Here is a 14085-nt window from a genome sequence, read left to right as displayed (position 1 = left end):
GCTCTCCATATCTATGAGCTTGGTTTATTTTTGTTTGTTTATTTTCTTTAGATTCCATGTATAAGTGTGATCATATGGTATTTGTCTTTCTCTGTCTGGTTTATTTCATTTAAAGTTCACTTATGCTGTTGCAAATGCTAAGATTTCATTCTTTTTTATGACTGAGTAATATTCTATTGTATATATATTTTTTCTTTATTTTTTTTTAATCTAGTCATCATTGATGGACACTTAGGTTGTTTTCATATCTTGACTATTGTAGATAATGCCGCAATGAACATAGGAGTGCAGATATCCTTAGACTGTTAAGCTCAGTTTTCCTCATCTGTATAATGAGAGCCAAGTCATTGTGACATGAGCTTCTTGATCACTATAAATTCAAAGCAGCATTAATATATTTGATTGAATTGTTAATGAGATAGCACTTAATTTTCCACTTTGCCTCATATCAACTTTCAATTTTACATTTTTTCGCCTCCTGCTGAGAGGATTCAATTCCTTTTGTGATTCTGATTTTGGAATGATATTCCTAGCACCATCACAAGTCATCTTTGATAAGCCTCTCCTCTCTGGCTATTTTCTGCTCAGTACTGCAGCAATCTCAGGTAGGATATACTTTTGGCTCAAGTGTGTAGATTCTAGGTTGACGATTTAATCAAAGATGGAGCTGGATACTGGCCTTTGTTCAGGAATCTTGGCTGAGCTTTCAAATATATCCTGCCTGTACATTTTGTCCCCTTGTTCAAGAGGACTGACATTGTTTGGTTTTGTGCCAACTCTGATGTAGAATTGGATCCCTTCACTGGCTTCCACAAGATACCCAATCACACCAAATGTTATTAAATGTATCACGAAGGGTCACATTGCACAGGACAAGCATTTACTTTGAAAAACAATCATTATCATCCTTATCTCAGAATTTTCTAGACCTTACTGTCAGCTGAGGTTCCTTCCTTTCTTCCTTCTTTCCTTCCTTCCTTCCTTCCTTCCTTCCTTCCTTCCTTCCTTCCTTCCTTCCTTCCTTCCTTCCACTCTTCCACTCTTCCTCTCTCTTTTCTTTCTTTGTTTTTCTTCCTTTCTGTGTACAGTGCCCAGTCTGTCTCCTTCCTTGACCATTCTGCTGAGATTTACCCCCAGCCCTTATTCTCTCCTTCTTTTTCCTTGAATCTTACATACCTTCTTTTTATCATGGAGAGCAATTCCATCTAACCTTTTATTTCTAATATGCCCATGGCCAATCATCAAGCAAAAAACCTTCCAGGTAAAAGACTTACTGCTCTTAAAAGATTATTTATGACAATTTTTTTCCTTTCAAGTGATAATCCATATTCTCTGATCACTTTTAAAAATAATCACAACCACTTCACTGAAAGATATCACAATGTATTAGCTTCTATGCAAAGGGTCTGTTCTATTTTGGCAATATACAGTGTGGGTTTTAAAATGTAGAGTGTCCTAGCACATGAATTTGAACTAAGAGTTGTATATTGCCAATTCACTAAAGAAGAAGAATAAATGTAGTAGAGTGTGACCCAAGGATACTCAGAATCAATTCATGTTTCTGAATTATTATGCTAATTACTCTGTACTTGGTCTTTGACAATCCGATAGAAAATACTAGATCTCTAGAATTTAATAATGATTAAATTCTCTTTCAACAATACAATGTTCTGGCTTTTGTAAGAATTTGGATTCTGAATAGTCCATAGTAGTATCGGCCTTCATGCAGCAAGGCAATATTTCTCTTTTAGAAAGACAGTCTGTGATAGTCACCTTCTGCAGTTATATGTGCCTTAAAATCATAGATTAGTGTTAGTTATTGCCTTTTCCTGAGATATTGGTTCTACTTAAATGTTCGCTATGTGAATTGAGATGATGCTAATTGGTTTTTATAGGCTAATTAGACCATCCTTTACCAATTTAAAGTGTCCGATATTTCTATCACTCTGCTATTTTCTCTACTTGCTGTATCCATGTGCCTTCACTCCACAGTTTCCTACACTATATTCTAGAAATGTCTCTTTTGCTTGCTATTGGTGATATTAACTCAGCCAGATAACAGTAAAGGGGTTATAAGAGAGTTATAAGAAATTACAATAATTATTCACTTTTTTCATGTGCTTGTTGAGCTGAATGGACTTTGAATTTTGCTGTAGTTTTAACAACAAGTTCTGATTATGACAAAAAATGTAAAGCAGGGAATCTTCTTGTGACATTTTATGTTGTTAGACTGTTGTATTATCTCTGTAACTGAGTGTGTGTGAGTGTGTGTGAGTGTGTGTGTGTGTGTGTGTGTGTGTGTGTGTGTTTGCCAGCAATGGCCATTCCAGATATTCAGTCCTTGAAGACAATTGGACAAAAGTGCAATTTGGCCAATTTTGATATTTTGCAGTCATGCCATGTCAGTTTGCTATGATGTCCTCCTGGGCATCCCAAAGACTCTAAACTACTTGTTTTCCTAATCTGAAATTTAACCTCCTTATCCAAATGCTAGTTTATGGAGGATATTCGTCCAAGTGACCAAGTAACCATTGTAATCTGCTTTAAAGTATATTTCACATGAGTAAAACATAAATTTTTGCTTTATTCAGTTTGAGCATATACTTCTTGTACTGATGAGAATAATTAACATTTATTGAGCACACAGGGCCCTTGACCCTACTCTATATACTGAAGGATTATGGGAGTAGTTGTGTTATACTCACTTGATAATTAGAAACAGCATTCAAGAAAACATTCTAACCATGGGGGTAGAAAATGAATAGAAGGGAAATGGAAATAACCTCATATGAACAGGCAGATGATCCAATGAGCCTATAAAACCAATGAGGTGGAACTGCCCCAACTGTGACAATGAATCAAATGGACAATATACACTTCCCTGTAGTATACACTCCCACTCTGAGAAGTAACAAGCATAGACACACCTGCTCTAGTCTCCTTGGTACTATCTAAGCCACAATTCCTGGATGCCTTCAATGACAGCTATGGCATTCAGATATTCTTATTTGATGCCCTAGCTTACTGTAAAGGAAAAGGCACAAACTTCAGAGGAGAAAAATCTAGGTTTGTATTTCAGTTCTATGGCTTGCTAGCTAGCTGAGTTACTTTAGTTACGACAACTCTCTGGGCCCTAGTAGCTTCACCTGTAAAATATGGATAATAATGCCTATCTTGTAGGGTTGCTGATGTAGGGTTATATGAGGTAATGTCCATGAAATAAACAACACTGTGCCTAGCACACAATGGCCACATAAAATTTCGAGTTCCTTCCTCATTCTTTTTTTTTCCCCTATAAGCTCTGAACTTTCACCTTAGACATTGAGATAGGATCTTACATATTTCATGTGGTTTGGCCCACTCTTTGGCTTCAGTTGTCAAATTGCGTATGCTCTGCCCATGCCTCATGCCCTCAGGATGTCTTTGGTGGGCTGAAACCATCCTTGTTTAAGCTGCTCCCTGTATTCTGTATACTGCACATAACAGTTGCCCCTTCCGATGTGCCCCTTGTCTTAGCCTCTTTGTCATACTTGTACATTCTCATGAACCCAGAATACACTTCAGGCAGACTTAATAAGAATGTTAACAAAACTCATATGTTAAGACATCTTTCATTTTTCAGAGGACTGGGAAAAAGGAAAATATATAGAGTCTACTTCAAATGTTTGCAGTGTGCTTGTGACAGCAATGGCTGGATTGCAGAGGGAGGCAAGACCTATTTAAGTAATGAAAGACTTTGAACCAATGAAGAAGAAACTTAAGAGTGGTCAATATTTGCATATTTTGATAATCGAAGGTTAGAGGGAGCATCTGGCATTGAAAACACCATAGGAGCTACGAATGGTCTGTGGGGGGTACAGGTATGTGGGACAATCCATCATAACAAAGTGAAGTTCAAGTAGTGGCCTTTCTCATCACTGGCTATGTAAATTTGGAGAATTTGTAAACTTCAATCTCCATATTAAAAAAAATATATGTTAAAAAGAGAACATGACTCATTCTGGGTTGGGGGATGTTAAATGAATTAATGGTCACAGAATAATTAGCATAGTGCCTGTAACTTAGTAAGTATGCAGTGAAGGTGAGGTGTTACTATTATCCAAGGTTTTCAAGAACAATAAGCAAAATCCTAGAGAAATGCTGAGCGAAGCAGAGTTGTGTGCTCCTCATTGAAGTCAGTTGACTTGGTCATTTTTCTGTTGTCAATATGGACTGAAATCTGTTAGCTTCATTCATTGATCATAAGTACTGATATAAGACAAGTAAATAATTTCCAACCAGATCATTTTCTTTGGTTCGATGTTGTTATAGCGCACAGGAGGGATATGCCACATTCGGCTAAATGTTCTCAGCATTGAAACAATTAATAATGATTAAAAATGTTGTATTTAAATTTATTAGAATTAGAAAAAGGAAGACACTAAGTGCATATTCCTTATATTTGTTAAGGAGATGAGTTTTGAATAAAGAATTAGCTAACTGGCCAACTATAGCTTTTTAGTTTGTGACTCAGGACCTAAAATTAAGTATGTAACAACTTCTAGCTAATTTCTTCAAAGGTTTACTAGATAATGAGGGAGAGCAGAGTTTGTCACCCCAAAATATGCCTTTTTGGGATATTGATTATTTCAAGCTGTTATTTTTAAGAAACAAATGACTCAAGAACCTTTTACCTCCCGTCTTGCCTGCCTAAAGGAATTCAGATAGAAAAATATGCTTAAATGAAGGGAGCAGGATATGAACTAAGTGTGGCAGACAGGGAGGAACCTAGCAAAGTCCGCTAGTTAGATTTCTGTCTGTGTCTGTGTCCCATTGTTTCTGAGTGTTTACCAAATGTTTGCTCCTTCTCATCTATCTGTGAATCGTCTACTTTCCCTATGAAGTCCAAGCCACTTCTCCTTTTCTCCTTAGCTCAAGATGGCATATAAATCTCAACTGCTCGATTTATCCTCTGGTCACGTATTCTTACAGAACTCCCATATGTACATGTGTAATAAATTTGGTTATTTTCTCCTGTTAATCTGTCTCATGTCAATTTGGTTATCAGACCAACTGGAATTTAGATGTGTAGATGGAAAATTATTTTTCTTCCCCTACAATAACAACATTCCTCTTAGGTGTGTGAACTTCATGTTGCTTATTTTTAGAATTCTAAATATCATTGTTTTGTGTTATAGTTGCCTGTGTCAATGTCACAGTTACCTGGTTTCATTGAAGACCAGACTAACTGATAATAAGGGAAGAGTGCTATTTATAAGCTTGCTAATACTGTTTGCTTATACCATCAGTATTGGTTTGAATACAATAATGCTAAAGTTTCTTAACCCTGCTCAGATAAGTCACCGAAGCATTAACATCTCAAAGCTTGTCATTTCCTCAATATTGTGAGATATTTCTGTGGACTTTAGGGAACCCGTCTAAGCCCCTGGAGGCTATGGTCAATTCTCAGAGTAGTGGGAATTAAGATATTGCAAAAACTAACCCTAACAATGAGAAGCTGGGATCCTTTGTCAATTGATATTGATGAAGCAACTTTATCACCAAACTTACCCAGTCCTCATGAAAACGCTCATATTTTCAGACAGAGAACTCTGAGCAAAGTTTTCTCTTTCTCTTTTACATCTCCTTTCCTTCCCTCCCTTTCTCCCTTCCCTTCTTAACTCCCTCCTTCCAAGTTGAGATAGAAGTTTTCTGTAAAATCTTAGGCAAAAAGTGTTCTGTGCTGGTTTTTATTTTATGAAGTAAAATTAGTTTTCATTAATATCATTTAGACAATAGTCATTTTAAATAAGTTGTGACCCTCTCACAAGTTTATTTTTAAGTGTCTGGTTTGGTTTCTTAGTATCCATGGGATCTTGAATGGAACTTTTGGCACCTGAACATATTTTTAAGCACTCTGCTTCAGTTTGGCTGCTTCCCAAATTCTCTCTCACTCCCTTATCCCAAGAATCCGTGTTTATGGGGTGGGGGAAATGAGTCTTCAAAGGATCTTCAGAGTGAGAACTTAAGAGTGATGCCTCATAGAAGAAATGGTAAAACTACTTTAATTCTACTGAAACCCTCTGTTCATTCATAAGGCAGGAAGATTATCTTCCCAAATGGCCTTACTAACTTCTGCAATAGAAAAGTAAGCCTTGACCACAGGAAGCAGGAGAACTGTTTGTGGTGCCAGAGAAGATGAGCAAGTTTATGGAAAGCTTTGAGGCACCAGGCCTTATAAAGAGAGATGCTGCATCTGGGTTAAGTAAAGTAGCTATTCATCCAGTTGTGCCAGTGGAGTTGCCTTCCATAGTTAAAGTGAACACTTGCTCTATATCTGGGAAACTGCAAGGTGGTTCCAGCAGCAAAGTCTTCTATAATTAATTACATGTGTATTGCTATTCACGTGGGAGACAGGTGATTACTTGCCTGAGTGTCACCTTAAGACATTACAAATATCAATAGCACTACTGATTTTAGTTAAAACTTCAAAATGTATGTCTGTTGAAATATTCATTATTGCACCCTTGATTGTGCATGAGAATTCAGTCTTCTATGCTTATTTTTTTATATAAGAATACTAAGGCAAATTAACAGGAGACAGACTTTGCAGAATATTTTTCTCTTCATAAGATAATGAAATGTTTTCATGTGTGTGTGAGTACGTGCATGCATGTGCGTTGAATATTTTTGATGTTATCCGATTGGACTTTTTTTTGAACTTTGAAAAAATGTCTGCTCAAAGCTAGTAGACAAAATGAGATAGGTGGGACTGAAGAGGTAAAAAGGCAGAATGAATAATCTTTTTATCGCCAGTTAATTGTATTCCAATCTTGATTTAGTACAGTAGTTGTGCACTCTCTGAAAAATATATTGATCTTTACTATAAAGACACACCTGGATTTGCTTAATTAAGATGTTTGGAAAAAATAGAAAGGTGCTAGTACTACAGAAGAATAGCAGAAAAGCTGTGTGGAACAGAAAAGCTGTTGATGGGGCTGTTTTGGATATGGAGACATTTTAAGGCAGTCCAGATTCATGGGCCAAATGTGTCAAGTACAAATGGCAAGGAACAGTAGAGACAATCCAGGCTATTTCCTTCATTTTACACATTGTATTTGTAACCACCGTTTCTGGTAAGTGTTGTTTGATGCACTGGAAGTGAAGAAAACTTCAATAAGGTAGAATATCTAACTAAATTTAGCACTATTTTTTAATTCAAGTGTTCCAGGTCTTCCAGACAAAATATAGAGGGGTGTGTGTGTGTGTGTGTGTGCGTGTGTGTGCGTGCGTGTGTGTGTGTAGCATGTCTACAGTGCTTGTAGCCTTGCTTTGCTTTTTGACATGGAAAATAAGGTTTTGAAACTTGGTGAGAAGCTAGTCATTAAATTATTGCTGCTGTTTTTGAAGAATGTTGATTGCACTGTGGTTTTCTTCCCCCAAAGCCCTTAATATAAGGCTATATTTTTATGGTTTTGAAGTTTTTGGTGACTCCATTAGGAACATTTCTAGTGAGCCTGAATCATACTCAAGATATCATTTCCTTGCTGGGGAAAGAACAGTGAAATCATTGCAATAAAAATTGTATGCTTCGGAAAAACAGTAAGTGGTTTTATTTGAATGGATATTCAGTGCTTAAGCAGCACAAACTGGAACAGGTAGGCTGTGGTGTCACTGCAGATTTCTTGACAGGAGAGAAAAATCTGGCCTTGATTACTTCAACTCTATGCCGACTGTGGAGAGTGGTTTCAATTAAAACTTTCCCCCTAGCATTAGAGACAAATCTTTTTCTTCTTTATTAAAGCTGGTTTGAGGATGAAACTTTGAAACCAGAAGGAGTCATATCATTAAGAGTTTAGATTTAGTGCGTGGAAAGAAAGATAAACATCTAGATTTCTTTGGTAGGCTTCAAGTGAAAACAATATTTTAATTATAGCAGTATTTTTAGATAAGATAAGCAAATACCAAGAGCAGTGAGATGTAGTTAGAATCTCAGAATATGAGCTCTGACCCCATCTGTGATTCGTTTAATGACTAGGGGCGAATATCATTTATCTTCTGAATTCAGTCTCTTAACTGAATTGCTAACCTTCTTCCCTCTTTTTATGCTCTTTTTCTTCCATCTCTTATGCCAGACTTTCGTTTCACAACGTGACTTATTTTCAGTATGGCACTAGCCATTGAGAAATCCCTTGATCCTTTACTTTGCCTTAACTTGAACTAACTTTAATTCCCTGTGTTGAAATATTACTATTCATCCAGTCATATCAGGAATAGATATTCCTGACACTTTATCTTTAGACAGATTAGACTTTTCACTTCTTTTTGGAAGACTTCAAAGAAGGTGATAGTTCGCTTTTCCTTTAAACTCGTCCTATTATTCAACAAACCTTAGGTTTCTTTCTTTTTTAAATTTTGTTTAAAAAACATTTATTTACATTTTAAGGTAACATTAACATACAAAGAGATATGCAAATCTTAAATATATAATTCGATGAGTTTTGGCAAATGCATGAAACTGTGTAATTCATACTCCTAATCAGGAGATAGAACATTTCTGTCACCCCAGAAATGCTGTTCATGGCTCTTTTCAATTAACCATAAATTAATTTTTCATACAAAAGGAATTATATAGTATGATCTTTTGAGTCCAGCTTCTTTTGCTCAGTATAACATCTGTGAGACTCATCCATCTTGTGGTCTAAATCATAAGTTTGTTCTTTTTTATTGCTGAGTAGTATTCCACTGTATGGATGTATCATAATTTGTTTCTCCCTTTTCCCATTGATATTTGTTTTCTTTTTCCAGTTTGGGGCCATTACATATAAAGCTGCTCTGAATATTCCTGTACAAGCTTTAGTTTGTTTCTTTTTTCTTTCTTCTTCTTTTTTTTTTTTTTGCTTTTAGTCTGCGTTAGAAGGTAGTCTCTAAGGTAGTCCCCAAATATTTCCACCTCCTGGTATTCATGCCCTTGACTGTCAGATGGATTGATTGACTCAATTCTAATGACTATACTACAGTAGAGGTTTTGTAATAGTAAAACAAGTGGAAGAGTGAGTTGCCACTTTTGAGACTGGGTGCTACCTCTCGCTCTCTTGGCCTGCTAACTCTGCGAAGAGTCAGCTTTCATGTCATAGACAATCCTGTGGAGAGGCCCTCATGAGTAAGTGTGGAAGAGAATCTGCTGAAGCCTTGCTAACGGCCACATAAATGAGCTCAGAAGCTAATTCTTTTCCAGATGGGCCTTGAGATGACTGTAGCACTGGCTGACACCTTGATTGCAATGTCACAAGACACTGAGCTTGACCCACCCAGCTAAGCTGCTTCTGAATTCCTGACACCAAGGAAATGTGAGACAATAAATATTTGTTGTTTCTAGCTGTTAAGTTTTTGGGCGATTTCTTTCTCTTTTTTTTTTCGAATGGAGTGATTTCTTACATAGCACTAGATAGCTACTACAACTTACTTCAATGACCGTGGTGTGCTTTTATTTTACTATTTTTTCCCAATTTTATTGAGATGCAATTGACATACAGCTCTGTAAATTTAAAATGTACCACATGATGACTTGAGATACATATATTGTAAAATGATTATCCCTATAAGTTTAGTTAACATCCATCTTCTCATATAGTTACCAAAAGAAAACATTTTTTTTCCTTGTGACACAAACTTTTATAATTTACTCTCTTGGCAACTTTCATATATACCACACAGCAGTGTTAACAATAGTCCTCGGAACTTATTTATCTTATAACTGGACATTGGTCCCTTTTGACCACTCTCATCCAATTTCCCCTCCCCTCACTCCCTGCCTCTGATAACCACAAATCTGATCTTTTTTTCTATGAGTTTGGTGATTTTTTTTCCAGATTCCATGGTGTGGTTTTAAATCAGTCCTTCTTTAGCGATCCCTCAGTGGAGGATAGTTCGCTAGGAGCTTTGTGTTTCTCAGATCCACAGCTGGTAACAGAACTTAGGGTAATCATCTACAGAGAAACTTTTGTGTAGTTTCTTCATTCATTTTTGGAAAGTTGCTAAAGAACTTGTTTTTCTCAAAATGGAGTTTTGTTCTTTATTGTGAAGCAGCATAAACTCATCATAAAAATATTCATTTAATGGAATGAAGAAAAAAGTAAAACTCATCCATAAAATTACCACCTCAACATAATAATTGTAAAATTATGCTGTTTATTTCCCTAAATTTTTTTCCATAAAAATACACATGCATACGAGCATGCCCACATTTTCACAAATGTAATCACACTAAACATATTAAATCTCCTTTCCCCTTTCAAAGTATATTCTTACATTATTTCAATGCTAATAAAGACAGACCTAAATGATCATTTTAATTGTTCATAGTGTTGTTATTATACATAATAATTTTTCCTATTCTGTGCCTTTAATAGTTATATTTTTCCCCTACCCCCAACTGTTTTTTTTAAACATTATAAAAAGCCAATGATAATCATCCTTGGTCATTCACCATTGGGCACTTCTCTAGTATTTCCTTAGCATAATTCATCAAGCATGTATTTCCAGAAGAGTATACACATTTAAAAGTTTGGATAGATATTACAAAATTGCCATTCAGAAAGGTGGGACTATTCCTGCCTCCCATAAGATTGGTAACATTGAGCATTATCAAACTTATTAATATTTGACAGTGTGATGAACAAATGCACTATCATTTTAACCTGCATTTGTTAGATTGAAAGTTATATTGAATGTATGTTTTTTTTAATTATTCTTGGCCATGTAATTTGTGAATTATTTATATCATTAATTTTTGTACTATGGTAATATACTTTTATCTCACTGATTTGTAAGTTCTCTTTCTCTCTCTCATATATATATTTGTATATATATATATATATAATATATTATACACATAGAGCAAATATTTCTTTTTCATATTGTAGTGATAATGGTGGGTTGTTTGGCTGTAAAGAAATTTTACATATTAGTTAAATTTATCATTTCTTGAATAGTTTATGGCTTTGGCATGATACTTAGTCTTTTCCAATGCAGTATTATAAAAGTACTCACTTCATTTTTCTGTTTTAAAGCTATTATGACTTCATATTTTAACATTTACATTTATGTCTATATTTTACTTTTTATATTTTTAAAATTTATGGTAATATTTTTATATTTAAAAATTTTAATTGATCTGAAATTTATTTTTATATAAGATTGGGCATAGGGATCCAATGTAATTTCGCCCAAAACTATTGATCAATTATCCCAATATAATTGATTGAATAATTCTTTATTTAGTTACCAGTAATTTTAAGTGTACCATTATAACTTCCTAATTAATATGCATTATAAATAGGAATCTCTCCTCACATATCTCCCTCATCTCCTTCAGTACTAATTAGACTTCTACATGTTGACTAATAAATTTGTATACTTGAAATTAATAATTAAATAAATAAGAAAACTAGCCCCTAAAAAAAGTTGTGTTTTGAATTATACAAGTATGTTTGTCCCTGCATTTGTTTCTTTTCCATGTGCTATAGATGGAAAAGCATATTCCAAACCTACCTTACAGTTTCTGTGAATATCTAAAGTTATATCTCAAGCTATATTTATACAATGACTATTATTTCCTTATAAGTTATGAAAGGATTCATGACTGCTACCTTGTGGTTTCGAAAAGAAGGGGATAATAAAAAGTGCATGCTAATAAATTTTATATTAAAGTTAGAATTTAAAATGTTTAAATGCCTTTTTCTTTAAATTCCCCTTTAAAGACATTTCAGTAAGTTTAAATTTTATGCATAGGATAGAAACATTTTATATGATCTACATTTTATATATGAGTTACTGACCACCACACTATATTTGAATAATTAAATTTATATTTTATACATGAATTGATAAACAAATATTTCAATTTGACTTAAGTTGGCATACTAGGCAGCAATTTGCATCACGCCATCTTTGTTACTGCAAACAATTATTTCAATATTATTCTTCATTGCAAATTTTCTATTAGTATCTTAAAAAGAGAAGAATTTTTTTTTAAAATGCCAGTAATACTAATAAGATGCTTTGATCTCATAAGCTTAGTATAATTGAGACATGGAAATGAGCTGAAAATGGTGAATCTTTAGCCCAATTGCTTGCTGATAAACTTATGTCAGAAGACTATTGAAGACAAAGAATATATACAATTGTGAGAAGACTGTCCAAAAGATAAAATGTAATTAAGGCATTTATAATATTTTTAGTTTTCTGGGAGCAGAACATTCCTTAAAAACAGATTTTAAATCCAACTGACACATTCCAGTTCTCATTTTACTTGCCCTCTTAGCATTAAAAACTTCTTGAAACCATCTCTTCTTTTGGCTTCTCTTCTTCACATCTCCTTGGTCGCTTTTTCTCCCAGATTTTAAATGTTAGAGTTATTTAGTGGTCAAATCTAGTCCAGTTCCTCTAGTCTATGCTTTCTCTTTTTTTGATTATTCTAAGTTTGTGGCTTCAAGTTTATTTTCAATACAGATGACTTGCAAATCTAAACTGTAACCCAGAAACCTCTGAAATACAAACATTTACGTCCAACTAACTACTTAACATTTTCTTGTTGATGACTCAGACATTCCAATACCTAATGTCCCACTAAGCCCAATCTTTCTCCCAAATCTGTTTTTACTTTAGGGTACCTTAAATTAGTGATTCGTCTACTTGTGCAAGCAAGAAACCCAGAGTCATACGTGGTACTTCCCTCTCTCTGAACTCTATATCCAGTCCTTCACCAAATCCTATTTTACTTTCTCAGTCTCTTTTGAGTCTGTCTACTTTTCTTCACCCCAGACACCCAGACAGCAATTTGTTCCTCTCTATTTTGTTCTTCAAATTGAAATGATATATGTTTTCCTAATATAAAATGTGATATATTACCTCTCTCTTTGTCCAAAACTCTTCAATAATTTCTTAATTCTTTAGGATAAAGGAAATATTTTTGTTCATTCTTTTACCTTAGCCTACAACCCCTATGTGGTGTGATTTCTACATACCTTGCTAGTCTCCTTTGTCACTTGTTTCTCCCACGATCTCAATGACCTAGCCGCATAGTCCTTTTTTTCTGTCAAAAGGTTTTTCATATGATGTTCTCTCTGCCTGGAACATTCTTCTCTTCCTTTTTTCCATAGTTAACTCCTTCCCATCTTCAGATCTCGGCTTTTGTCATTTGTTCTTTTCAAAGATGTCTCTTATTGGTCTTGTACTCATTGTTCCTTGGGATTCATAGATCTTGCCTCTTCCCAGATATCACCACCTTTGATTTTCTTTTTGTATCCAGAGAATTTAGGTTGGCTCTACTTAAAATCCCTAAGCTTGCACATCTCCAGCCATTTTTAATATATTTGTCAGGCATGGCAAAGGCCAAAAAGCTGGGGATGAATTGTCATTTTTTCTTAGCAAATTTAAGATCCTAGAGCTACACAATGCATCCTTCTTAAAAGATAAGGCAGTGTTGGAAAAAGAGATGGAATTATCATTAATAGTTATAAATATGTGAAACATTTATTTGTAAAAGATGCTTGAGACATGTGCATGTTTAAATTCTAATGGTAAGGATTTGTTAAGAGGAAGAGGTGAACATACAGAGGGGGAAATTATATGGGGGTGATGTTCCTGAAAGTGAGGGAAGGAGTGACATGGCAGGTATAGGTGACATTTCATTTGAAACAGGAGAAGGAGGATTACAGAATACATTTAGGTACGTTGCTAGAATGTTCAGTTTGGTTGATAACCTCAGCATTTCATGTGAATTATCAGGTATGTTCATCTTTTAAGACTGGAAAGAAACGTGGGGATCAGAGTTCTGAGAAGGATGGAGAGGTTTGAAAAAACTTTAGTAACAGGGGTATTCGAGCAGAGAAACATGAGAAAACTTCTGGTAAGTGTGGGGGTTCTAGTTGAGGTTGCCATTGTAAATTTATTGAGGTACAGCTTGCCCCATTGTGTGACTTTCTTCAGAAGCATCCCGCTGACTTGGTCTAGGATTAGAGAAAGCAAATATTTGGTTTCATCCAGATTGGGGGTTTACTTAGATGTGTATAATGAAAAGATAGATGGGTAATGGAATTTAGA

Source organism: Pteropus vampyrus, unplaced genomic scaffold (assembly GCF_000151845.1).
Source record: "Pteropus vampyrus isolate Shadow unplaced genomic scaffold, Pvam_2.0 Scaffold476, whole genome shotgun sequence".
In the NCBI taxonomy this organism is placed as follows: Eukaryota; Metazoa; Chordata; class Mammalia; order Chiroptera; family Pteropodidae; genus Pteropus; species Pteropus vampyrus.
This window is presented reverse-complemented; position numbering follows the sequence as displayed.